Source organism: Marmota monax, unplaced genomic scaffold, assembly GCF_021218885.2.
Source record: "Marmota monax isolate L192 unplaced genomic scaffold, Marmota_monax_Labrador192_F-V1.1 WCK01_AAM20220418_F8-fsc00141, whole genome shotgun sequence".
In the NCBI taxonomy this organism is placed as follows: domain Eukaryota; kingdom Metazoa; phylum Chordata; class Mammalia; order Rodentia; family Sciuridae; genus Marmota; species Marmota monax.
The window spans coordinates 925,102-952,267 of record NW_026692981.1 but is presented as its reverse complement, the minus strand read 5'-3'; the positions used below and the strand labels follow the sequence as shown (position 1 = coordinate 952,267).

Genomic DNA, 27,166 nt, shown 5'->3' with positions numbered 1-27,166 from the left:
CAACCTGGGGGTCCAGTTGGAACTCGGGACTGGGGCTTAAATCACGAGTTCGAAAACTAGAAGTAGGCCAGGCAGAACCTCAGACTCTCATGGGGCCGACGAGGGTGGGATTCGAACCCACGCGTGCAGAGCACAATGGATTAGCAGTCCATCGCCTTAACCACTCGGCCACCTCGTCACCTGCCTGGCACTTCTTAGGGATCATATTTCTTTATGGAAGGTTTCTGTTTCCTTTCGGTTTGGGGTTTTTTTTGTTTTTTTTTTTCTTTTTCATCCTTATTGTTTTAACGAAACCGTTTCCATTTCGCAGCTGCTATCATTTCACCATATTACTTCCTTGATGTATCTTTGCTCTCCATAAATGGCTCTCTTTGATAAAGGAAGTAAAAAATAAGAGGAAACTGGGGAGAAGAAGTGGACCTGAATAAAGATGAAAAGTACACTTCTTACAGGGGAAATGGGAGAAATTAATGAAGAACAGAGTTTATATCCACTTTTGGTTTTTTTTAATCAAAATGAATTTTTCATATCTTCAAAGTCACATAGATTAGCACCACAATTAATCCAGTTCGTGTTGCATACCTGGAAGCTTCTAGTAGGACTCTCAAAAGGGTGTTGCCACTTGCCATTAGTGCTGGGTAGAAATGGTCACACCTCTCTGAGAAGCCCAGGTGGTGATTAGTGTCACGCTGGGAGTGATGCCTTAAGGTCACATTGCGACTGGTTCTGAATCAGAAAACCAAAGATTCTGGACTTTATCTTGCAAAATTGCAGAGCTAACTGAGGAGACTTTGATTTCTTTATTTTGTAAGGGTAAATGTGGCAAAAATGATAACTGGCATTGCCATTTTGTCCAATTATTGTGCATTTCTATGTCTGCCGTTCAAAGACCACCAGGAATATAGCTGCAGGTGAATAAGTTGTTTTTATTGCTACTATAACTAGAAAGAATGCACCATAGGAAACCTGGGAGGATCCCAGGAAAGAGATGTTTTAAGAGGCCTTATTATAGAATTGTGCTTGTGTTGGGTGATTTGGGGGAGGATACTAGGAAGTGAGGCTTTGCACTGCATTGGATGCTGTCCTGAAGACAGGGAAACTTTTGGTAATTGGGTACCTGGATACATTTTACCTAGAAGGCAGATTAGAATGAAGCTGAAGCTGAAAAAGCAGTGGCTTCTCAGATTCCCTGGTGGAGGAAAACTTCAGTACTGTGGGCTGCACCACGACTGTTTCACTGTGTGTGCTTGGTAGAAATTGTAAAACACTTGATGTGGTTTGGTTGTTTCTATCTCATTTCATCACCATCAGGAAGGTCAATCTGATGCAGATGTTCTGTGAGATTGTTCAGCAGAAGAACGGTGAGCACAAGGCCAGTTCCTACAACACCCAGGCCTTGAGAACTGTCAGGCTGGCTCCCAGATGCCAAGGGCTGCTTTTCTCTTTCTCACTTATGCTCAATATCATTATTAAAAAAAAAAAAGTAATGTGTGAGTATGTAGTAACAAGACATATCAATGAAGATTAAATATGGAATATGACCAGGGATCAAATGACATATCAAAAGATGATTTAATAACTATTAACTCTATTAAATATCAGAACATATTAAGCTAAAACAGGTAAATTATACAAAGCTGCATTTTTTTAAGCACACTCTTTATTCCACACACAAAATTCCCTACCATGGTGATACCTCATGTTGTAGAAATGCATGGTTAATAATTTAAAAATCAAAATATAGAATGTGTCAGAAGGTGGTGACTGCCTTGGAGTGATGACAACTTGAATCAGATGGTCAGTTGTTCCCATTCCATGAGACCCATTTAAATGGTGGTGGTGGTGGGGGGGGGGGGGTTGAGAAATATTCATGTGAGCTGGGAGTTGTGGCACATACCTATAATCCCAGCCACTCCAGAGGCTGAAGCAGGAGGATTTTGAATTCAAAGCCAGCCTCAGCAATTTAGAGAGGCCCTAAGCAACTCAGAGAGACCTTTTCTCAAAAGAAAACATAAAAAGGGCTGGGGATATGGCTTAGTGATTAAGTAACTCTAGGTTTAATCCTCACTACCAAAAAAAAGAAAGGAAAAGAAATATTCATGTCAGGGCATCATCCCTAGAGATTTGGTTTCACTTGCTCAGAACTGATATTAGAAGAGCCAAAGTCGAGCTCTTCAACACTGACTTAATTATAAAGAAAACTTAAAAAAAAAAAAAAAAAAACTGAGGCAAAGAGATCCTTTCCAGTAGTAGTTCTAGCAATCAGATTCAATGCATCACTGCTTGCCTAAGTAGAAGGACATGCCTGCCAAGTGTCAGGTCAGTCAGGGCTTATTCTGCCTCAGGCTCTGTAGCGGGTTTAAAGCCCAGTGTAGTGACGAACAACTTGTGTACGTTGATACAGCAGGAGTGGAAGCCGTTTATTGTAGGACAGGAGCAGTATTTATACATTCCACAGAGCTTATCTAATTAGCATAAACTAGATACATCAGTCAACCAATCAGGAATCTCCACACTTAATGGCTCGCTTTTGTTACTTCTCAAACCACTCCCTCTGGCATTTTGCCAGGCACCATCCAGACTTGTTTATGAACTCTAACATTCCCCTGGCAAAATGCCAGGTGTTATTTTGACTTGTTTACAGACTCTAACAAAAGACCATGACTCCCATCCAACCTACAGATTTGAACTGCTGCCTTTTCCATTTTTGTACTTTGATAAAATACCCTGCCATGCTGATAAGGCCCCTATAGCAAGGAACAAATGATGAGCAGCAGTCAGTGGCCAGCAAGTAACTAAAGTTCCCAATTCAGTAAGGGTTAAGGAGGAAATCATGCCCTTGAACACATGAGTCTGAAAGTGCCTCCTTCCCTGGCTGAGCCTGGGATGGTTACAGTCCAGCCAACATCAGGACCAACCACAGACTCTGGGAGACCTGAAGCAGACCCAGTTAACTTGCTATTAACGTGCTTTAGATTGGATCTAGTGGTCATGCTGGGACCAACAGAAGTTGTGGTAGCTGAATAATGGTTCCCAACAGGTCCTCCTCCATGACTGAAACGAAATAAGCAGGAGGGCGTTTCCAGGGCTTTTCCTAGAACAATTTTTAGAGGCTAGAGTGATTCCTGGGGCTCCTGCACTGTCATTGAGAGCACCAGAAAATGTTTTGAAGTGTGCAGAGTCAAGAGAGGAAATTGGGGATTACTGTATTTGGAGTCTAAAATGTTAAATGTTACATGTTGGGATCTCTGTATAATAAAACTTCAAAGTAACATGCCTATATTCTTGCAGGTGCTCTGTAGATCTTTAAAATATGTCTGGCACAGATTCAATTTAGGGAGAATTGATAGGAAGTGTTGTGTGTGGAGACCACGGAAGCTCTCAGATGACTAGGATGGCTGGGATTTCATTCTGTCATTTTCACATCTGTGTCCACAGTTAACCTACAAAGCTCCAGAGAAGAAAAGAGTCACAGGTGGAGCTTTTAAACTAGGGACACTTGATCATCCTAGCACATAATTAACAATTTGATGGACTAAAGCCACCAAAAAAGCAAACAGGCATCAGAAGGAGAGGTCATAGGAGACAGAGACTGGCAACTTTCAGCAGCCAGAGGAAAAAGTGAGGAGCTGGGTGTTGCTCAAGGAGAGGAGGTGCCAGTCCCAGGGGCTGTCTGTACATGCCAGGGGTAACTCCTGGTTTGGGCAAACTTAAGGACAAGGTCTCCAGAACTGATCCAGGTCCATTGAGACTTGAAATCCAGGTGCTAGCCATTGAAATGAGGCATTTTATCTCATTATAAGTACTTTTAACAGAACAGTTAATCTTCCAGATAGTGGGGGCCACACATGAGCTTAAGGTGTTTGAAAGGAGCCTCCCTAGGTACAGTCAGGAGAGACACTAAGACATGCCTGGCTGTACTGCTATTAAGGTTGGGATTTTCAGAGCAGTGTTAGTTCTTAGAGACCAGTAGGCTCCAGGAAAGGAAGAAACTAAAATTGGAGTTTGTAAAACAAACACTTACTTATCCAGGGAGAGTGGAACTTACCAAATCTGAAGAACTCTGAGCAAAAAGCAAAAGGGGACATCAAGTGAAAGTGGGACTGGGCTAGAAATCGAGAAGTAGGTAAGGAGAGTTCCCACCAGGCCAGAGAATCCAGGTGGTTTGGCGCAAGTAACTGCCAGTGCTTAGAGCCAGGGGTGTGAGCCTGGCAGTGGGCAAGACCTTAGAGAATCACAGGGGGAGATCTCCAGGATGTTTCCGAGGCCCCAGGAGATGGGATTCAACTTCCTGGACTCAGAGTCAAGCGGCCAACCCTCAAACCATTGCAGCTTACTACTGCCATTCTCATGTTTATCCTTGCACCTGAAAATACATGTGGAGGGGGATCCAAAGAAGGAAAGATTGGTCGGAGATGCCTCTGTCCCCTGAACCATGAAGAACCCAGGCCGGAGAAATAATTTGCACATACCAAAAGCGAAAATGCAGAGTCGGACAAGAACCGCCTGGAGAGGAGAAGGCTGGGGAGAATATTTGTGTAGAGCTGGGTCTGCAGACCGTGAAGGCCAGGTCATCAAAAATCACGTCAGGTCCCACCGAGATTTGAACTCGGATCGCTGGATTCAAAGTCCAGAGTGCTAACCATTACACCATGGGGCCAACAGACGAGGGAAACCCCCTGGGATATCTGGACAAAAGAGTCCAGACGCGTGTCGTTCTGCTCTTTCCAGGGAGTCCTGACCTTGACCCCATTAGTCCCCAGGTTGTCAGCTACGCCCCAGTTGGCGCACACTCGTGGAAGCTCTCGGGCGCTACCAACTTCAAAGGACCAAGTTCGAGATACTAGTCCTTTGAACTAGAACCCGCTGAGCAGTCGTCACAAGAGTCATCGAGACCCGGGGACTCCGACATCCCACAAAACAGGAAGGACGAAAGCAGCTGCGGGATGCCTAGTGAAAGTGGCGTTATGCGGGGGGTGGGGGTGGGGGGGGTCTACGCTCGGGGAGAGGGGGTAGGGAAGAGGGGGACTACTGCTCAAGGGCTACCGATTATTTAGTGTGGGGTGCTCACCTTCGGGTGGAAAGGGCGCTAAAAGTTACTGAGGTCCCACCGAGATTTGAACTCGGATCGCTGGATTCAAAGTCCAGAGTGCTAACCATTACACCATGGGGCCGCCGAAAGCCGCCCTCCCAGGTAAACTTTTGACAGCACGCAGCGGTGCGTTGGCTTGGTGTCTGGGTTCCCAGACTCCGAAGAAGTTGCACCCAGGCCCGGGCCTCGCCTGTGGAGAGTCTTCAGTACAGCTGCTCCTTGCAAAGTCAGAACTGTGCACTTGAATTCATTACCTGGGCAGTGAAAATTCGTTTGCTGGGAGTTCACAGAGGAAAGTGACCGCGCCGGAGTGATCTCCTAAGACGCCTGGGCGCGGGAGGGAAGAAGAGAAGTACGCGACGTCTGGGATTCACTGGTCATCCGCGGAGGAGACCAGGTGTTCCCGTCTGGTTATTTTACTTCCTTTCCTTATCTGCATTTTCCAATGGTTCGATTTTATTTATTTCACTCTCATTCGTGTTGCATCAATGATTATGTGAATGTGTTGGGAAAAATAAGAGAGTTTTAGATTGCAAAAAAAAATAGTTTTTTAAAGAAAAGACAGCAAAAATCTAAAAACCGTCTTGAAAGTTTTCTGTGTGGTCTTTGCTCGGCGATTCTGGCCCCCGAGAGTGGGATGGCACAGGATCCGGGGGACAGGGGGGGTAGGGATCCCCAAACATCACAGGCCCTCAAAAGCAGAACTGCGCTGCACACGGCCGAGCTCCTGGAGAACTGCAAGGCAGGAAAGCGAAGCTGGCGAGGCTTTGGAAGACCCGACGCCGAGTTCAGAAGTCCGGCAGGGAAGGAAGAGAAGTCACGGCTTCCGAAGGAAGGAAGGAAGGAAGGCAGGCAGGCGTGGAGAAAACAGTAAGGAGGCTGCACACGCGCAGGGGGGTTCGCGTGTTTGCACAAGCGGTAATCGCGGGTTTAACACCTGCAAAGAAAACCTCTCTGCGTAGTCGGCAGGATTCGAACCTGCGCGGGGAGACCCCAATGGATTTCAAGTCCATCGCCTTAACCACTCGGCCACGACTACACGATGGAATTAGTGCTCACAATATTCCCATGAGGAGTATTATATTTCTACATCCCGCCAGAGTGTACCTTGATGTTGGTGATGGATGTGCCTGTCGCGGCCGAAGATTGCGACAGTGCTCGGAGGAGTAATGACAAACGGGGACGCTGACGCAGGACGTTCCCACGACCTTGGAAGGGCCAGGCCAAACCTGAGGTGCGGACTCATGTCCAGGAAGGCAGACACGGTTGCAGACTCTGCGGTTCTTAACCCTCATTTCTAGTCCCCAAAATTCTGAGGAGAGAGATGTTTGTTAACCTCATTCGACCGAATACCTGGGCTCTGGTCAAAAGGTTAAACGCCTAGCAGAGGATGGTTTCGATCCATCGACCTCTGGGTTATGGGCCCAGCACGCTTCCGCTGCGCCACTCTGCTGGCTGTCCTGGCCGATGTGCGGGTAGCCAATTACGCTCTACGTGGGTGGTATCAGGCATCTCCTGGTCCAGGGGGCTTGTCGCGACTGCGGAGACCGCAGGACCCCGGGACCAGAGAGGCCGAGATGGCGCCAGCGAACAAGGCAGAGATTCCTTAGGGCTTTCGGATAACCAAACGCAGGCCGATCGCGGAAACTTAAAAAAATAAATCTACAAGTCTTGGGGACGCTCCCGTCCGTCAGCATGGGAAGGAGGCTGTCAGATACGTGTCTTCCAAAATGTTGGACCGGATAGAAAAGAGACGCTGTGCATTGGCCGGGAATCGAACCCGGGCCTCCCGCGTGGCAGGCGAGAATTCTACCACTGAACCACCAATGCCCGCTTAGCGAGACCTTTCTCTGCTAGTGTGATGCGGAGAGGCGCGGTTCGATTTCCTGAATCCAGCTCAAGAAAAAGCGGAATTCCAACCTGAGGAAATGCGTGAACCTGGCGGTGAACTCGGCCGCGCGACCCTGGGACGGCTCAAGGCGAGCAGCGCCGGGAGCCTTGAACAGCTGCCCCTGTTTCCCCTGAACCTGGGCCAGGAACTCGGTTCCATGAACCCCAGCGACAGGGGAGTGGACAGGGCGAGAGACACAGGTGGGCGGATTGGCTGCCGCTCATTCCCCCATTCGCGAAGCTGACCTGCGCTGGTCAGGAGCCCGCGGTGACAGTGGATTGACATTGTCTGGAAAACAGCACCAGGGCACCAGGTGATATTAGCTACAGATGGTGCCTTCGTGTGGCTTTTAATTAAACAGTGCAAGTCAGGTATCTTCCCTTATTTCTAAGAAATCATCACTGTGATGCACCTAAGAGATACTCCTGTTGGTCGTCTTCACTTGATGGCATAATGCACGCTGTTCCAGAACAAATATCCCAAGCATATAATTTGTGAATGATATAAAAATGGTCTTTACGAGGTTCACTCTATTTCTCCAGATTTTGTTACTATTTGTCGAATACAGGCTCCAAAATATTACCAAAAAATCCTACAGAAAGAACAGTCGAGTTTATTGGGCAAGGAGAAGATTAACTCAAGAATCTTAACGGGGGCTGGGGGGGAGTTGAGCTTTTTACAGAGCTTTCTGAAATCTAGATGTCGACGAATCAAAGTAGGAATTTGGGTATGATTGGGAAAGGATCATGATATATTTTGGGATTGTAGACTCAGCCACGAGAGGAATTTGAAGTAAAATGTCATATTTGTTGTCTGTTGCTACATAAAGAATTGTCCTGATACTTAGTGTCTTAAAACCAGACAAACATGTACCATCTCACAGCTCCTGTGGGTTGGAATTCAGGAGTAGCCTACCTGGGTAGAGGTCTCTCCCAAGGTTGAAAAGAGATGTTGTTAATGGAGTGGAGAACACCTGGAGTCCCACCAGGTGTGCAGAATTTCTCTTTAAGCTCAGTCCCTTGGTGGCTGGACAGAAGCCTCAGTGTTCTCTAAACGGTCCTCCAACAAGTTCTGAATAGGCAGCTGACTTGCAGCAGATCCAGTGATCCAAGACAGGCAGCCAGGATGCTGCGGCCTCACAAAATTTCCTGTAACTTCGTTGTTCTATTCTCTGGGGAGGGAAATTGGGCTCCCTCTCTTGAAGTCTATCATTTGGACTTGTGTTGGTGGCTGAAGAGTAGCTCGGTGGTACACCGTTTGTCTGACATGCATGAGGCCCTGGGCTTGATCTCCAATATCACAAAATAAGAAAAGAAATGGAGGTGTTCTCAGGTGTGTGCCAAGGTCTCTTCTCTTACTGCAGTCACTTGGGCGAAATATCCTTGCCATTTTTAAAGTGTCTAATACGTCATCAGAGGAAAAGAAAGTAGGTCATTCTGATGGATATCTCACCCAAGTTATGATAAAGGTTAATGAATTGACTGAATTTATTTTTTTAAAAAGATGATTCCTATAACTTAATCTTATCATGTTTCGAAAATCTAATATTGACAAACAATAATTATATTGTTTATCTTTTTTTCCCAAAATTTTTATTGCTGAATGATAGTTGTACGTAATGGTGGAATTTGTTGTGACATGTTTTACTGTGACACAATATAATTTGTCCAATGCCACTCCTCAGTGTTTTCCCTTCCCTTCCCTCCTCCTTCCTCCAGTCCCTCTCCTCTACTGATTTCCCTTCAATTTTTTTGAGAATTCTCCCCACATACATACACTCACCTTTCTTCTTTTGCCTCTCTTGCTTCTACATATGAGAGAATAACCATGACCCTGGACCTGAGTTTGGCTTATTTCACTTAACATATTGTCTCTAGTTCCATCTATTTTCCTGCAAATAACATAATTTCAATTTTCTTTATGACTGAAAAAAAAACTCCCTTGTGGGGCTGGGGGTAAACCTCAGTTGGTAGAGTGCTAGTCTAGCATGTATAAGGCCCTGGGTTCAGTCCCCAGCACCACAAATAATAATAATAATAAACTCCACTGTGTATGGTGCCACATTTTCTTTATCTATTTATCTACACCTAGGCTGGTTCCGCAGAATGGCTGTTGTGAACTGGGCTGCTAGAAACGTGGATATGCATGTTTCACTGTAATATGATGACTTTAATTCCTTGGGGTAAACACCGAGCGGTGATAAAGCTGGTGGTTCCATGCCTAGCCTTTTGAGGAACCTCCACACTGACTTCCATAGTGGTTGTGCCAGTTGACAGTCCCACCAGCAGTGTCAAAGTGCTCCTTTTTCTCCACATCCCCTCCAGCATTTATTATCATTCATATTTTTGATAGCTGCCATTCTGACTGGAGTAAGATGAAATCTCAGTGTAGTTTCTTTTTAAAAGTTTATTATTATTATTATTATTGAGCACCATTGTTACACATAGTAGTTGATTTATTCTGACAAAATCATACATGTTTGGAATTGGTTTCAGATGGGTCTCACCCCATGCGGTGTTCCTCCCCTCCTCCCTCCTGGTATTCTCCTTCCTCCACTCTTCTCATCTGCCTTTTACTCCCTTATTTTTTTTAATTTATTTTTAAGTTTTAGGCGGACACAACATCTTTGTTTGTATGTGGTGCTGAGGATCGAACCCGGGCCGCACGCATGCCAGGCGAGCGCGCTACCACTTGAGCCACATCCCCAGCCCTCCCTTATTTATTTTTGATTGATACTTTCTGCATGTACATTAAAGTGAAATTCCCTTTGGTACCTTCACATATGCCCATAACATGGTTTGTTACATTTATTCTATATTTCCTCCATTTTCCTTCCTTTCCTCCCCTCCTCCTCCTTCTTCTCCACTGATCTTCCCTATATTTTTGTGAAATCCAATCCCTCACCCCCACCACCTTTTTCCCCTTATTTTGCTCTAACTTCCTCAAGGAGAGAAGACATTATACCCTTGACTTTCTGAGTCTGGCTTATTTTACTGAGCACACCGACAAATGCCATCATTTCTTTCTTCTTTATGGTTGAGTAAAACTCCATTATGTGTATATATAAACCCAGATTTAAGATAGGTAGTTAGTGTAGTTAGCTAAATCTTGTCTAATATCGGAGTAAGATAAATAAAATGGAGCCCATTATAGAGAATGGAGCCCGGGAAAGCAGAGCAGCATTGGGGGAAATAGAAATGTTGATGTCCCCAAGGCCCAGAGCCTGTCCTAAGGAACTGTTAATGAAGCAGCTTTCAGCAAATAGGAAGGTGCTAAACCGCCCCAGGCCCTTCCTGCCCAGATGACTCCTCCAGCCCACCTATCTCCCACCTTTTGGGCCTTCCCACCTGCATTCTATCTCTGCAGGATACAGGGAAACAAAGGTCAGGATTGTGGGAAAGCTGAAAGAAGACCTTAGCTATAAAAAAGGGAAGACCTCGCCCTTCCACGGATTCCCCCTTCTTCCTCCGGGGAGAAGTCTTTTCTGCTGTCCTTTAACAAAGCTTCTACTTTCCATCTAAACTTGCCTCGGCGTGCTTCTCTGGTGCTATACTTCAGATTCGGGGAAGCAAGGACTCTTCACCGGTAAACAGTGGTATCATCTACACCACATTTTCTTGGTCCATTCTTCCATTGATAGGCATCTGGGCAATTTGGCTATTGTGAATTATGCTTCTACAAATACTCATGTGCATTTGGATAAATATCAAGGAGTAGAAGTAGCGGGGACATACTGTGGTTCTGATTCTCCAGTTATCGGTGACAAGCTTGCTCCCTCACATGTGGAAGTATAACATTAGAGAAGAGCCTAGGCATGCACATAAAACAGGGCTTACATACACTTGTCCTGGAAGGGAGAAGGGGCCACAGCTGGTATCCTGGTAGCCCAAGAAGTGAGGTGGTCCTCCTTTTTATGCGTCGTAGGCTTCCTTTGTTCTCCTGCACCCCTCCCCTTATCTCTCCCCTTCCTATGTATGTGCCTAGCCCTTAGGAGATGCTCGGTGGGATGGCCAAAAGGTGAGAAGCAGATGGGCTGGAGAGGCCAAGCAGGAAAGGGGCCTAATTAACAACTCCCTGTGGGGACAATCCCTGGAACAGGTTACCTTAGCAACAGGTTGAAGCCTGGCCACGTTATCCTGATTAGGGTGGAGGAAGGGCTCTGAAGGTGTTAGCATTTCAATCTCTCTCCAATTCCCAGACCCCAATTGACCTCCTTGATCTGATCTGACTGTTACCTGTCTACACTGACTGCCTCTTTTAATTCTGGTTTTAGTTCCATTTTTGAGGAATCGCCATGCTGCCTTCCAGAATGGTCCCACTAATTTTAATTTGCAGTCCCACCAGCAATTTATGAGAGTACCTTTTCCCCACATTCTCGCCAACATTTATCACTATTTTTATTCTTGATATTGCCATTCCAAGTGGAGTGAGGTGAAATCTCAGTGTAGTTTTGATTTGCATTTCCCTAATTGTTGATGTTGTTGAACATTTTTTCATATATTTGTTGGCCATTTTTATTTCTTCTTTTGAGAAGTGTCTATCTACTTGATTTGTTCATTTATTAATTGGATTAATATATTTAAGAGTCAAGTGTTCTTTAGTTCTTTATATACTCAGGATATTAATCCTCTGTCAAAAGAGTAGCTAGTAAAGATTTTCTCCCATTATGTAGGTTCTTTCTTTGATATAGGAAAAATTATGAAAGGTTTTGAAATGGACCTGAAAAATGACTGACTGTGTGTGTAGTCCCATGTACATTTTTTAGGTAATTTCATTTTCCGGGAATCTATACCTGTCATTGTCCTGAGCTTTTTTTCAACTCTAAATTGAAGAAAATGTTTAGTTATGCAAACTGTTTTTCCATAGAAATGCAAATGAACTGTGAATGGAATGCAAGTTATTGTCATCTTGTGGGAAAGAGCCAGTCTTGTTTCTATTTACACATTTGCTCTACATTCCTGTTGCCCAACTAATTTTGTTAGTTCTCCTTTGAATTGGTGACAATAGCCTATAAATAATTCATTTTGTCCCATTATCCCAGATGTAAAACACCTGTAAAAACTTAATCACACAGTATCATAACTTTGAAATAATCTTTATGTGTTTAGAGGCTATTCTTTTGAGAAAAGCAATAGGTGAATGATTAGAGCACCTAAAAATACTTTTAAAGTCTTTGACCAGGTGATATAGACTTTTCTGTGAAAGCACTTATACTTAATGTTCAACTGAATTAAATATTTACATATATAACTGATATAAGAAATGCATTCATGAAAGTGTTTTCTAGAACTAGGTTGTCGTTATATTTGGAGATGAATAGCATTTCGAATTATCAATGGCAGAGAATAGCTATCCTATAAACAGGACACGGGGACAGGGCCTACTGCATAGTGACATGCAATGGGTACTACGTGGATGTTCCCGCCTACATAAATGACAAACACCCACCCTCTCTGCACATGGAAATTCATCTCCATCCTGCCAATTCCTGCTTTGAGTCCTAAGATGCTGACCTCTATGGTCACTCAGTAGACCTGTTTCCCCAACCCTTCGATTTCCTGCTGAATCTGCCCAGTGGAAGGCACCGCCAGAAAGGAGATGAGACTCAGGGTGTCACAGGCTGCAGGTTGGTGGAGTCCCTGCCTCAGTGCTAGCTGCTTTTGCCAGCCACAAGGGGCTAATAATTGCCACCTGTGATAGCAACCTCTAGCTCTTCTCCATATCTGGTGAAGTCCCACAATCCAGTCTACGCCTTCATAAATAACTTCTTTGCACTCCCTTTAAACACCAATTCTGTATACCTTCTTCTGTAAACCCCTTTGTATGCCGTTCTTTTGCTGCCAAAACCCTGGCTAGTGTACTGCCTTTGAGAAATAGTCTTCTAGCAAGCCAGATATGTGAGCAAGCTGCATTTCATGCCCAGTAGTGTAATAAGGATAACCCAAAACCACAGTGGATGCAGAGATTGATATTGCTAGTCACTTATCCAAGATCCATTTTCTTTTTCTTCCCGGAGCGTGAGGTAGCTCTACAAATGCTTGATGTGGTAGAGAATCCACAATCACACTCTGTTTTGTTTGTTTGTTATTGTTGTTTTGGTTTGTTTTTTGATAATCTATTCACTGCTTATGACTCGATACACCTCTGAAATATTGGATTCCAAGCTACAGGAACCACAGGGGAAAACAGCCTCACCCAGTGTCCTTTGAAACAGACCACACTGATGGAAAAAAACAAGCAAGAGGGTTGTGGGAGTCTAGATTTGATATAATTAATGAAATTCTCATTGTAAAATGGTTAAAGAATGTGTCACTGTTGGAATGGACCATGAGGCAGTGGAACCACTAGACAAAGATCAGAGAGCAAACACAGTGGGACCTGCAATAGTTTCGGTGGTGGTGTGTATGAACATTGAATTGTTTCCAAACATTCCACTTCTGTTAGGCAAAACAGAGGTATTGGCCTTCATTCACGCAAATAATTGATATGTATATTGTCATGCATGGATCATTCACAAATTGGTGAACAAAAATGAGTTTTATTGGCCAGGCTATATGGGCAATGGCCAAACAGACTCCATTTTACCCTGATACTCCCTCCATATCATGTAAGAAATGCTCCTCTCAGGGGAAAGCCCCGCCTCTGAACCCATTAATAGTTACCTAGCATAGTATACTTGGCAACACAAATAGCAGTTCTTATACAATGTAAACTTATTCTCTTTGGTTTCCATTTTTCTTGGGTGATATACCTTGTCAGAGATTGGTTGTCTAGACCTAAGTAACCATTCTCTAACTTGTACTCAACTAGGGTCATTTTGACTTACTTCCCTTCTGCTTGCTTGCTGCTATGCCAACCTTGAAAGTCCGGTGGGAAATATCAATGTACCCATTGCTTTGTCTCCCTAACTGCTCAATTCAGCTTCTGAACCTGCTTGCTTGCAGCTATGTCAACCCAGATGTAGTTTTTGTCTTTAAATATCCTAAAATGCTCAGGCTTAGGGCTCTTCCTTGCAGAGACAGTTGTAGGTCCTTTAGGGAACAGTCACCAGCTGGCCGGCTAAATAAAGGCTCTTCAATTTGGACAAAACTGGGACATGGTGTGTTTTCCCAAGAGACCTGCCCCACAACACAAGAAAGCTCATGTGCATTTGTTGAACTTCAAAAGACACATGTGCATATGCAGTCAACAATGCAATGAGAAGTCCACCAGGAGGGAGAAAGCATAATATTCTCAGACCTACTATTGTCCAAGATGATACCAGATTTGACATGAGGAGCTACATTATTTTCAAATGGCAAGAAAAGGATGTCAGAACAACCCAAGTTGTGGGAAACCAAAAACACATATTGTCAAAAATGTAGATCTCTATTGAAGTGTTTTGCTCCTTTCCACCAAAAAATAATTGAACAGGTCATGAAGGTCACTTCTTTGTAAATTTCACAATGTGCTGTTATAGGACAGCTTGTATATATTGTCCCTGGGTCTCATTTGTAGAATCATCTGTATTTCTGATAACAAAGGGCATATAAGCTGCAGATTTTTATTATGATTTCCAATATATTATAATGCATCTATGTCATTGAATTGTTCACAGAATTGACAACTTGGAACTTTGAGTTAATCATTAATTACTGAATTAAATAAAACACAAGTTCATTTGTATTTGTGTGAAAGTGATGATTTTAATAGTATTTCTCCTTTTAATCCACAGCTGCTAAATTCACATGATCTGGTGTCAGAAAAAGTTAAGTTCCCTGTTGGTTTGTTCCTTTTTTAGAATACAACCTTGAATAAATTATTTATGGTAACCTTCAGCTTTTCTGGAAAACAGAGGAGTTACCTAAAATCTAGAGAGATACTAGCACCACACTTAATGTGTAACTGTCACCTTAACCCAGAGCAATACCCAACCTAACTGTTGACGGGGACTGAATTCCCCACTCTCCAAGTCCAATGTCCCAACTTTCAGCAACAGTATTTGGAGATAAAGTCTTTAAAGAGGAGATAAGGTAAAATCAGGGCTATGGGCAGGCCCTATCTCAGTGACTGATGAGGAGATGAGGACACTGGACACAGAAGTTCTGGCAGCCCTAGAAAACCAATACAATCTGAGATGGTGAAGCTTAGAGCAAGATATAGAAAATAATTATTGTACAATTTTGGCAGAGGACTGTAACTTCAGATCTTTTAGGAATACAATAAAGTAAAAAATGCAGGCTTGATTCTTTTTTTTTAATGACAATTATCCTATTTTCCCATTTGGAGATAAAAAATTTTTTCCCACATTTAATAAGGCAAAAGACAGGGCCAACGAATGGCACAGATAGATTGATCCAGGTAACATCAAGGTAGTGTAATTGAGTGCATTCTTAGTAAGAAAACTAGCTTGGGCTTTCATTGCACAGGTCCATTTCAAGGAAAAGGAAAAAAAGAGAAGGGGACGTGGACAGCAGATGGTTCCATTTGTCCCCTGAGAGTCGCATGCTATCCCTGCACCAGCTACCATTCTGTTCTCCTTCTTGCGGTGCTTGGGCTTAAACCCAGAGCACCACACAAGCTAGGGAAGTGCTCTGCCACTGGGACACCCCCAGCTCTGCACCACCACCTCTGCTATCTTGCTGAAGGTGTTTGGCAATGCCACAGTAAAGTCTGCCTTCTCCCTTCTCCACAACCAGTGAGTGCCTTCTGTGTACCAGACACTTTGCTAGGCACTGGAGGTAGCAATAAAATACACAGACTTGTCCAGTCCTGAGTATGCAGTCCTAATGCAAGAGTCAGTGCCTTTCCATGTGTAGACAATGTGGGGAAATGTGATGGAGAATGGAAAGCCACGTTCAGGCAGCACACAAATGGGGGCCCTTGCCCAGAGACCCAAAAAAGGCTGCCTTGGAAGAAATGACATCTTATTTTCAATGAACACTGAAAGATGAGTGTCTGAATCCTGGTGCAAAGGAGGAAGAGGAAATGGCAGGAGCGAAGGCCCAGCGGTGAGAGGAGCCTGAAAGGCCCTTGAGGACCTGAAGAAAGGTTAACGTGACACAGGGCCATCAGGCACGGCTGGTGTCAGGACATTCGCATTTAACATCAAGGTAAGGTTTCCATGTTAAAACAAGCAAACTACTAACAAAACATTACACTGTACTCCATTTATGAATACAATTATGATGAGTCAATTTAAAGTGATATTAACTTTATGAAGATAATGACACTGGACTAATTGAACAGGTGGAGACTGGGGAGACAAGAGATTGAGGTCAAGATCACCGGCAAAGAGAAAAGGCCTTCCTTCCTCTTTCCTTGGAGGGCAGAGACTGTCTGCCGGCCACGGGAGGGGAGGTGACCCTCAGCTCATCCTGATGCTTGCAGAGAAGAGGTGAGGGCCATCCCGGCCAGGCCCAGGGCCAGCGGGCGTGGATGGAGCCGCGCAGCGGGTGCAGAGCGGCATCGGGGAAGCGAAGGGAGAAGGGAAGCCCAGAGGACCTGCCTGTCGAGGGTCTGCGAGGAGGGAACGGGCCCCGAGAGACCCGTCAAGGTCCCTCCTAAGAGATGGCAAAAGACGCGCCGCCGCTGTCAGACGGGAAACCCGTGCCCCATTTCTGGGTCCCAGCAGCAAGTCAGGGAAGGAGGCAGAGAATCTGGGGGCGGATAACCTGCCCCCGGACCTCGGAGTCAAGTCCGCCCGCACAAAACGGGAGCCAGCTGACCCCGACGTGATTTGAACACGCAACCTTCTGATCTGGAGTCAGACGCGCTACCGTTGCGCCACGAGGTCGCCGTTAGGCTCCTTTTTAATCTAAGTTAAGGATCCTAGATGACCCCTCCCCGGCCACGGACTCCTCCCCTAGCGGCCCTCCAGACGGTCTCCCCGCGCCGTCCACGCTTCCCGGGTGTCCTGGGGACAGGCTGCAGGGGCTGCAGAGCCGACCTCCGACCGGAGCTGCGCGCGGACAGGTCAGCGGTTCCCGCCGACGAGACTTTCCTGTTCTGAGAAAAACCGTGCGTGGCCTCGGTTCAGGTCCGCAGCGACACGGGCACGAGGGGCGGCTGGGCGGACCGCGCCGGCCCGTTCTCCCCGGGCTGCCGGCCTCGCTCCAGGGGCCTCCTCCCGGCCGCGGTCTCCGCCGCGCGCCCAGCCGCTCAGGTCGCTGCAACGGCCCCAAGGAGAGCGAACGCTCGCTGCGCGCCTTCCCACCCTCGGGTCGGAGGTCCAGCAGGTCGGCGGGGTCCCCGCGGTGCCGCGGGCCCGACCTACGGAACCAGGGGCCTCCGGATGGGAGAGATGGGGGAAAGTTTGGGCATCGCTGCGGCGGCCCCAAGACCCTTCGCTTTTGAAACCTGGAGAAGCCGGACAAACCTCTGCTCCTCCTCCCCAATGAGCCCTCTGGACTCGCCGGCTCTTCCTCCTGGCTCTTAGGTGACCCTGGAGGACAGCTCCCAGGTGGGTCAAATGGTGACATTGCTGCAGTGTGAGCCAACCCCTTTCCCCGCGTCCAGCCACAGACATCCGCAACCCCCTACCCTGGTGAAGCCAGAATCAGACGGGCAGTCGGTACAGAGAGGTAAGTCGAGTCAGGTCAGATCAAAGGAGGCCAGTTTTGAGTGAGTCCGGGCAAGTTGGAGAAAGTCCCCAGAGGAATTAAAATGTTAAGTCCTCCAGAGCCCTTTCTCCACCCTTATCAAAAACCTGCCCCTGCTCCAACCTGTTGATAAGGTAACCCGACCCAGGAGTTGCCCCTCCCTACAGGGAGCTATAAGGTTGTTAATTAACGTGTCCTGGGCTACTCCGCTCTGCCCTTCCCCCTTCAGCCCACCTGTTTCCCACCTTTTGGCCCTCCTAGGGAGCATTTCTGGGCCTAGTCACTTAGGCAGGAGGGAGAAAGGTAAGGAAGAAAAGGCAGGAGAACAGAGGAAGCCTAGGACACGTAAAGGGGGCAGAACACCTCCTTCTTGGGATACCAGGACACCAGCTGTGGCCCCTTCTCCCTCCCAGGAGAAGTCTGTATTACCCTTTTTAAATAAACCCTGCTTTCTATGCTTGCCTCCGTGTTCTTCTCTAATGTTCAAACTTCAACATGTGGGAAATCAGGACTTATCAGCCATAACCAGCAGTATCACTGGGAGCCCCATGCAAAGACTTCTCTCCACATGCTTAGGTGCCTCAGGAATAAACTCTCCCACAGACTCCTTCCAAAGATCTGCAAGCTCTGCCCAGAACAAAACCGCCCTGCTGCAGTATCCCTCACCCCCGCTGTCTCTCAAAGGCATACTCAGAGGTCTCTCTGGGAAATTAAATACAGATTCAAGGGAGCATGGGGGCACTCAAAGAAATGGACGCCTTTGGGGTGAAGCCAGGAACAGGCAAGAGTAACTCAAACACCACCACCACCCACACAAATTGACTCCAATATGACTTGTTGGTTAAAACCTAGAGCAAGAAGAAACATCTTTTGGAATCTGCCCCTGGCCAGTGGGAAAATCATGGACTTTAGCCCACCCCAGAAAAAGAAAAAATCATCAAGCTTGTGTCTCCTTTTGTTTGAGGAGCTGGTCCCTTGGACAGTGCCATCTCCCTCTGTTGAGCTCCAGTGAAAGACTTGCCTGTGTGTATTCACAGTCTGGCCTCAGTCTCATTGTTATTGTTTCCAAGCCAAAAATCTGACTTCAGAACATTCCAGGGTTCTTTCTTTTTACCTTTGCAAATTGGCAAGTAATCTTAGTGTTTGTTTAAAAATTGTAGCTATTCTTTGCCCGTTTTTGTTGTTGTTGCTATTTTTGTTTTGTTTCTCTAGGGGTTGCTGTTGATGAGTCTTCTAATTGTACATTATCCCATATTTTAAGTTATTTTTGTTAACTTGCTGACCTCCCTCCTGACTTGGCTGGCTCCCCCAAGTCCTTTGGAGAGTTTCCCATGACAGCTTCACATTACCTGTTAGAACAGGCTGCAATCGGGGTGTAGTGCTAACTTAGGAAAGCTCTGAGGGGAAGACTTGGAGAGATGCTGTGTGGCCGGTCAGGTCTATAAATGTTCTCATACTTGAGCATGCAAAGGAGTCATTTGGAGAGGCAGCTAAAACCTAGAATCCACGCCCACAAAGATCCTAACTGAGGTCAAGGGCGGCCAAGGGGAAGAGAGGCCACTGCTCCCAGGGCTGCTGGGCGGAGGACCCAGAACTGTTATGTCCTATCACAGAGGACAAAGATGAACAGATGGGGGTGGGCGGTAAGCAAAGGCAAGGGATGCGGAGGAAAAAACAAGATGAAACTTTCTGCCTGCATTCATGAGGCCCTGGGTTCAATCCCAGTTCAAAAAGAAAGAAAGGAAGGAAGAAAAAGAGAAATAGAGGAGGGGGAAGGAAGGAAGGAAGGAAAAGAAAGAATGAATGAATCAAGGTAAAAAGACCAGCTATCTAATTACTGACTTTAAGAAAATAAAACAACCACTCCTGATGTGATCCTTACCCATCAGGCCACACGCTCCACACCCTGGGCACCTGCTAATTTGCTGAAGGAAAATAATCTTCTCTGGAACTCAAGTTTAAATGTAAGTGAAATTATTATTATAAATTAAGGAATTTTCAAACTCTAAAAAATCATAAAGGGTAGTTGGAGAAAGATGTTTAATTTAATGGTCAAAATCAGTGTGAAGTTTGAACTAAAAACTACCATGGGCAGGAATATGGAGTTTCATTTAATAATTAATAATGGAGTGCTTTATCTTTTGGAGGTAGTCAGAAAAGCCACCAGAGAATAGAAGCTTCAGATGAGAGTCAAAGAAGGGGATCAGAGAAGAACCGGACATGACAGACGCAGGGAACCACTGCTGCCTTGCAGTGTTTGAAACCGCGGCGTTCACTCAAGAAATCACCTTTGTACACTGGGAAGTTCCCATTGCAGCAAGTCTAAAGAATAAGTCCACGTGGGATGAAAAGTTTGGCATAGAAAGGAACCCCAATGGGAATTTGTAGCCCCGAAGGCTGATGGAGTGAGATGATTTGTCAGGTGAGAAAGCTGAACCCTAAAGTGGAGTGGGGAGGGGAGGGGATAATGGGGTTCACAGCACAGAGCTCCTCCCCTGGGCCAGGCGCGGGGCATAAACAGCAGGAGTTCACTTTCTCAATGTTCTGGAGACTAAAGTTGAGCTCTGGGGCTCCACCTGGGCCTGGTGATGAGGCAGCAGAACTTGGGATACTGGAAAAGCGCATGATAGGGTAGAAGAAAGCACAGACCATATCTAAAGGCAAGCAGCATATCTCCTTGCAGAACCAAAAGTTAGGGCAGCAAGAGGACAGACATGACAGGAAGTCAGAAGTGTCAAACCTCTCCTGCTGTTCCATCACCCATGAGACCCCTGCAGGCCCAGGTGAAGAGTCAGTGTTTTCAGCAAAAGCAGACTTCAAGGCCCTGAAAAGTTACCTAGGCAACCATTTTCCTCATAACCCACATGTTAGAGGTGTGGTTTTCAGCAAAAGTAGCTCGAAGCTAATAACGTATTTCCTGGCTATGCAACCTCGGATGTTGGTGCTTTTAAGTTGACGAGTGAAGCTAGAAGTGAGAGGGTTGATTGAGGCCTTTCCTTAGTAACGATTTCCTTTTGTAAGAACCTTCTGCTTTTGTGGCTTGATCAGGGTCTGACACCTGGTCTATTACCAAGAGCACCAAGGTGGAGAAGCAGTGTGCACACCACAAAGGGCAGCCGTTACGGCACCCAGGGGTTCATCCCATCATCCCCACCTTTGTACCACTGTGGTGTCCCTAACTGTCTCAGGGACACCCCTTTATCTTCAGTACCAGTGGGACATCCTGACAAGTGCCTCTTGATGCAAAGTGGGTTCAGTGTAAAGACAATGTCCAGACAAAAATGTCCAATCTTAGCCAATCACTCAAATCAAAGGGACCAAATCAACAATTTGGGTTACTAGCTTAAAGGGAACAATAGATAAATGAAAAAATGCTGTGAGGAAACTACAGGACAAATCAGAATGTGGTACCTTCTAAAACATAATTGACACAACAACGACAAAAGGCTGGGGGACTGTCCTAAACAAATAGGGACAAAGGAAGCATTACAATGGCTGAACTTTGGATCCTGGTTAGATAGATATTAGATAAATTTATAAGGGCTGGGTATCAGATATTTTTTATGAATAGCTCTTTTTTTTTTTGGTTGATATTATGGTTATATAAGATGCACATTAGGTAGAACATGTCTATGTAGTTAGGGGAAACATAATGTCTGCAAATTAATTTCTTGTGTTTTAGCAGAAAAGACTAGTATGGCAAAATCAGTTGCTGAATCTGAGGGGAGTTGTACAGATAAGTCTCTATATATGTTTGCTCTTTGCAGGGAGAGGACACTGGGAATTGAACTCAGGGGCATAACCACATCCCCAGCCTCATCCCCAGCCCTTTTTGTTTTGCTTTGAGATGTTCTCATTAAGATGTTCTCACTAAGTTGCTTAGGGCCTGCTCAATTGCTGAGGCTGGCTTTGAACTCCTGATCTTCCTGCCTCAGCCCCCAGAGCCACAAGGATTACAGGCATGTGCCACAAGTGCCCCGTTTGAATTTTTTATGGTAAAATTTCAAACTTTAAAAAAAAGTCTTGGCAGAGGCTGTACCACTTAAACAAAGGCCCTGAAGGATGAGCCCAGGGCTAGGAACAGATAGGGCAGGGGCTGGGGTGAAGGGAGGGCAGGCCTTTGTCCCAGGAGTCCCAGACTCCCTGGACAGAGGAGCTGAAAAGGCCAGACATGCTGGATTGAAGTCCTCCATCATTTTCAAATCTCTGTGATAGACCCCATACCTTAAAGGAATTAGAGAAGGAAAGGGACACACTCAGATGTGCATTCTCCACTAGCACAGACACACTCTGCCTTCAGGGACATCTCCAGGGATGTCCCTCCAAAAGCAAGTTGTCAACTAGGCAGAACTGTGTTCAGTTCCTCTCGGATTCCATGCTAGCCCTCCCCTCAATCTGACTCCCTAATGCACATCTTCCAGATCTGAGCTTAAATAGGATTCATTCTGCAGACATGTATTGAGTGTCCACGGAGGACTCAGAAGTAAAGAAAGTAGAACTGGAACCTTTCTTCAGGAACCTTCTCTTGTGAGTGACTCTCCAGGCAAACATATAATACCTTTGTGTTTGGGATCTAGCACCGCTCCCACTAGACTAGAGGGCACCCTGCGTCTCTCACCCTAACCATTGTAATTGTTCACTTCACTTCACTACTCCAGAAGTCTCCGAGAGTAGTGGCCATAATTTTCTTGCTCCACTGAATGAGTAGCACCTGGCAAAGCACTTGGTGTGAAGTGCTCAACACAAAACTAGTGAAGGAATGAAGAGGGACTGGGAACTGACGGCCAAAAGACCTGTTGGTCTTGTAGGTTGGTGCAGTAACTCATGAGAAATTGTGAAAGAAGAAACTAAAGAAAATGGGCCTGAGGCTTGGGGGGAAGAGCTAGATTTAAGAAAAAAAAACTTTAAAAAGCCAAATCGAAGGTCTGGTGGTCAAAGAAGAAGGACCTGGGCACAGTGGTGCACCCCTGGCAGCTCTAGAGGCTGAGGCAGGAGGATCACAAGTTCATTAGCCAGCCTCAGCAATTTAGTGAGACCCTGTCTCCAAAAAAAAGAAAAAGAAAAAAAAAAAATATATATATATATATATAAAGGGATGGGTTAAGCCTCCTGGGTTTAATCTCAGGTTTAAAAAAAAAAAAAGAAGAAGAAGAAGACAAGAAGAAGAGTTCTAGGTGTTTGGTTTTAGCATTTGGGTGCCATGCCAAAAATTTGGAAGGAGGTTCAGGTTAGGATAGAGCATTTATTTTGGGATATGTTGCTTTTGAGATGTCTGTGGACATACAAGAAGAAAGAAAAAAAAAGGCTAGGACATTAGGATATTCTGGAATCCATAAGAGAGATTTGGGGTGGAGACAACTTTTAATTCCCCATCACAAGAGCTGGGCTTACCCATCTTCCTCTATTGGAGCCACTGATAACACAGTCTTTGCTTGCTCACTCAGCCCACACACACAAGTATCTTATTATGGTAAAGGTAGCATTGTTTAAAAATGTGGCGTTCCTGGGATTCTGTTCTTGCTTTGGAGGTGATCTTTGGATATATTTTAAAATGCTTATCCACAGAATATCTGATAGGACTGTTCTTTCCCATGTGAGAGAAGGCCCATACAGTGAAGAGAATCTGACTTCCACCAATATCTTCTACTCTCCAATTCCACTCAATAATATTCTTTTTACTGATTAAAATATTTAGAGATTTATGAAGAGATAGAAGATACTCATCCTTGTAGAACATTTCTGTGAATCCAGCTTCCTGAATTTTAAGATAATAATTGCAATAGTAGCTAACATTCGTTGAGCCCTTATTATATTACAGGCACTGGACTGTGTCTGAAGATATAGTGTTAGGTGCTGGACAAGCTGAGTAAGTTGTCTGCAGGGCATGCCAAACAAAGTTAGCTGCAGGGTGACCTGGTCACTCAAACCCTCTGTCTGGCTCTTTATCACCTGTTTGCTTCAAGCCCAAACACCCAAGCCCCTGCTCAAGGCTGAGCGCTTCTCCCCCCTGCTCAAGGCTGAACACGTAACCCCCCTTGTGCCAACAAGGCAGCTTGCAGACCCAGAGACCTCATTAGATTTGGGCTATAAAAACTCCCTCCTGCCGGGCCCCTCTCTCTCTTGCTTTCTCTATCTCTTTTGCTCTCTCTTGCTTTCTCTGTCTCCCTCTTGCGCACGCTCTCTCTCTCTCTCTCTCTCTCTCTCTCTCTCTCTCTCTCTCTCTCTCTCTCTCTCTCTCTTTCTCTTTCTCTCTTTTCTCCTCTGTTGCACTGCTGAAATAAAGATCTCTTGGTTACTCTGAGTGTTGTGGTCACTTTCCTTTCATATAGGACCTTTGAAAAACTTCTTTAGCTGAATTATTACTGAGGATAAATTTCCTACTAGGCAAAACATATGAGGAATTTTTAAAGTTACTTAAACATATTGCTGATTTGCAAAGGCATTCTCGACTTAACCACGTATATGCTTGGAGCAGAAAATGGTTGCTGTCTGTGCATTTTCATTGATAGGACATGAACTCAGTTGTTACTAAGCTTAGATGCCAAGTGCACGATATATTCTAACATGTAGGATATCAAAAAGTATACCAAGGGTCTGTAGTCGTGGCCGAGTGGTTAAGGCGATGGACTAGAAATCCATTGGGGTCTCCCCGCGCAGGTTCGAATCCTGCCGACTACGGAGGGAGGGACATTTTTGATGTCCCTCCAGGCAGTGCCGGTTAGTTTTCCCAATCTCCTTTTCCTTTCGATTTTACAAGCCCCATCCCAATAGGGAAAATAATTTTCTCTAAGATGTCTTACAAGTTGCATCCAAGTGATTTTCCCATTGCCCAGGAAGAAGTTGTGCGTGCGCAAAGTCAAAGGAGCCAAGAAAACTACGTCGTGTTTAGTTCTGAGGTTTCCCTGGCTTCGAAGTTGTGAAAACTGGGGGGAAAGCAACCAGAAGACGGGTTTGGCGTGTTCATTTTCGTCGGCCGCGGCCCCGCACTCCTCTTCCCGCAGGTCAAGCACCATCTCCCCCGGGGAAGCTGGGTCGGTGGCGCGGCCGGTAACGCACAGGACTCGTGGGCCGTACATCTGCAGGTTCGAATCCCGGCTCTGTCGCGCCCTGAAGTGGAGGGGTGGCTCCAGTCAGCAAGTCCCTGCTAAATTTAAGGAATTTCGCTTTACTCAAAATGGACAAAAAGTTCATAAAAGTCGTATGAACATAATTTTTCTAAATAATAATAAAATAATAAATAATAAAATAAGCTGATACCCCCCCCCCCGCAGGCACCAGAGAGACTCCCGCGGGTCACGTCCTCTGTTCAAATTCTCGGGGGAGACTTTTTCCGTCTCATGCACAGCAGCCTCAGACCCGGTTGTGCTTTTACAATCTTCGTCGATTTTGCTACTTGGGCTACATGATTTACCCAGAGATACTGTACCCAGATACCGTCAGAGAAGCGCATCTAAGTAAGATGCCTTTGTGCATATACTCGCTGGGGTGCGAAGCAAAAACCTCAGGTCTAGCAGAGGATGGTTTCGATCCATCGACCTCTGGGTTATGGGCCCAGCACGCTTCCGCTGCGCCACTCTGCTCCTTGTCCTGCAAGCGTTATACATAGTATTTATCTTTTCTCTAACTTATCAGTTTTTCAAACCATACAATTACGCATTTCCCTTTCACTTCTAAAGCAATCATCGACTCTTTCTAATATGATGCTTACTAAAAAAGGGGTTAATAAGAAAATAAATAGAAAAAGAATTGAGCGCGGTGGCCCACGTTTGTCATCCCAGCAAGTAGGCAGGCCGAGGCAGGAAGGTGGCAGGTTCAAGGCCAGCTTCAGCAATTTAGCGAGGCCCTAAGCAACTTAGACCTGTCTCAAAGTGAAAAATGAGGGCTAAGAATGTGGCTCGGAGGTTAATCGTCCCTGAATTCAATCCTCGGTACCAAAAACAAAAACAAAAAAAAAAACACGTTGTTGTGGCTAAAGGTCGCCAGTGCACAGAGGCGTGGTTGGATAGAGGCGCGTCCCCTGCACTGTGCGGAGGTGTGCGGTGCACACGGCTGAAGGTCTGCGCACCTCCCAACGTCCGCTGGAGCACCTCAAGGCCCAGGTGTGCGTGTGGGGGTGGGGGGGGACACCGGCTGATTCGTGCACACTTTCTTAGCCTTTCGTGGCCCCGGAATCTAGGTGCTAATCGCTGGTTCCTGTGGTCGACTCGGGTACCCGGCTTCAGGTCCTCTGTCTCTGAGGAATAAACCGACTCTTGGCGGTGGACCAGGGCAGGGAAACTGCAGCCACTGAACCTCGGGCAGGGAGTTCACCCCGGGGCCAGCAGCTGGGTCAGGTCACCCGCTCGCCCAGACTCGGTGCCCACGGAGATCTGCAAGATCTGCGCTTCCCCGAGGTGACGGAAGGAGGGATGGGGCCTTGAGCACCGCGGTGGGCGGGGAGAGAAGGAAAGGCCAGCGCCCGCTGGACAGCGAATGCCGTTTCAGTGAGTGCAGACGGAGGGCAGATCTCCAGGGGCCACAGATACGCCCCCTGCAAGGGGGGTTCCTGCGCACGTTGCAGGAGCATTTTAAAAAGCTTTTCAAGCAGCATCCAAGCCCGGACAGCAGAGAGGGTTCTGCATCCTTCTCCATAGCTCAGCACACCCCAGGCAAGTGGCCGTGCAAAAGGTTTGACCCCGACGTGATTTGAACACGCAACCTTCTGATCTGGAGTCAGACGCGCTACCGTTGCGCCACGAGGTCTCCTGGGGCGGCCTGTTTTAATTACCTATCCACCTGACCTACGTCATTAGTTTTTGATACTCTGTAACCACTGGACAGCTGCTGGCCTGAACGAGAGTCCGTCCCGCTTCGCTCTCTTCCCCCTCGGGAGGGACGCTGAGGACGGTTCCGAATCGTTTGCAGAATTGAATGGCGAGGCCAGCCCCGTGTGTCCGGAGAGACTGAGCCTCCGCGGAGGCTGGAGAAACAAGTTGGCTTCCCACCCTCACAGTCCACCTTCGACCCCTGAGTCTGAAACCGGCCCTAAAACATGCGAGGCACTTTGTCTGCAGGGGCGAGGCGGTCATTGTGGCGCGTCCTTTGGCCGGGGAAAGCGCTGGTTTAGGAAGCTCCGAGGACCTGGAGCCCGCAGGGAGACAGACCATCAACCCCAACAGTGCAGGGGCCCTTCCAATGCATAGAAAAAGATGCTCTGACAGTGATCCACTGCTGCGAAAGGGATCTCGCTCTTAGGATTAAGGTCTCCCTTTCTCAACCCAAAAAAATGAATCCAGAGCCTGGGGTTCCCGCTGGGAACCATATAGAGATGGTCGGTGGCAGAAGTGGGTGCCCACCCTGCAGGTGGCGGGGCATCTTTGGCCGGTCATACTCGAGAATTCGCCTGTTGACAAGCGAACTCTTCGTATCCTGGAAAGAAACTAGGGATCCCGGGAAGGATGTATTGAGAGCCTGCGACATTGGTGGCGAAATGAACGCGACTTTCAGAAAATGAAAGGCGAGGTTTTGGGGAGGATCTGCAGACCCCAGCAGAAAGGAATGAGCCTGGGATCCGGAGCTGCCGGAGAATACAGTGATCTTCTATTGACAGTAAAAAACGAGGAT

At 46.3% G+C, this 27,166-nt stretch overlaps 10 non-coding genes across 10 annotated transcripts; 1 reads left to right on the top strand and 9 right to left on the bottom strand.

The window, feature by feature from the left end:
* Nucleotides 1-96: 96 nt before the first annotated feature.
* Nucleotides 97-178, bottom strand: Trnas-gcu (transfer RNA serine (anticodon GCU)). The gene has a single exon. It is a non-coding gene; the product is annotated as a tRNA-Ser (tRNA).
* A 4,410-nt stretch (nucleotides 179-4,588) lies between these two features.
* On the bottom strand, nucleotides 4,589-4,660 carry Trnaq-uug (transfer RNA glutamine (anticodon UUG)). The gene has a single exon. It is a non-coding gene; the product is annotated as a tRNA-Gln (tRNA).
* A 442-nt stretch (nucleotides 4,661-5,102) lies between these two features.
* Trnaq-uug (transfer RNA glutamine (anticodon UUG)) lies at nucleotides 5,103-5,174 on the bottom strand. The gene has a single exon. It is a non-coding gene; the product is annotated as a tRNA-Gln (tRNA).
* Nucleotides 5,175-6,049: 875 nt separating this feature from the next.
* On the bottom strand, nucleotides 6,050-6,131 carry Trnas-uga (transfer RNA serine (anticodon UGA)). Its single transcript has one exon. It is a non-coding gene; the product is annotated as a tRNA-Ser (tRNA).
* A 342-nt stretch (nucleotides 6,132-6,473) lies between these two features.
* Nucleotides 6,474-6,545, bottom strand: Trnam-cau (transfer RNA methionine (anticodon CAU)). Its single transcript has one exon. It is a non-coding gene; the product is annotated as a tRNA-Met (tRNA).
* A 306-nt stretch (nucleotides 6,546-6,851) lies between these two features.
* Nucleotides 6,852-6,922, bottom strand: Trnag-gcc (transfer RNA glycine (anticodon GCC)). The gene has a single exon. It is a non-coding gene; the product is annotated as a tRNA-Gly (tRNA).
* A 9,764-nt stretch (nucleotides 6,923-16,686) lies between these two features.
* Trnaw-cca (transfer RNA tryptophan (anticodon CCA)) lies at nucleotides 16,687-16,758 on the bottom strand. The gene has a single exon. It is a non-coding gene; the product is annotated as a tRNA-Trp (tRNA).
* Nucleotides 16,759-24,159: 7,401 nt separating this feature from the next.
* On the top strand, nucleotides 24,160-24,241 carry Trnas-aga (transfer RNA serine (anticodon AGA)). Its single transcript has one exon. It is a non-coding gene; the product is annotated as a tRNA-Ser (tRNA).
* An 830-nt stretch (nucleotides 24,242-25,071) lies between these two features.
* Trnam-cau (transfer RNA methionine (anticodon CAU)) lies at nucleotides 25,072-25,143 on the bottom strand. The gene has a single exon. It is a non-coding gene; the product is annotated as a tRNA-Met (tRNA).
* A 1,090-nt stretch (nucleotides 25,144-26,233) lies between these two features.
* On the bottom strand, nucleotides 26,234-26,305 carry Trnaw-cca (transfer RNA tryptophan (anticodon CCA)). Its single transcript has one exon. It is a non-coding gene; the product is annotated as a tRNA-Trp (tRNA).
* Nucleotides 26,306-27,166: the final 861 nt, after the last annotated feature.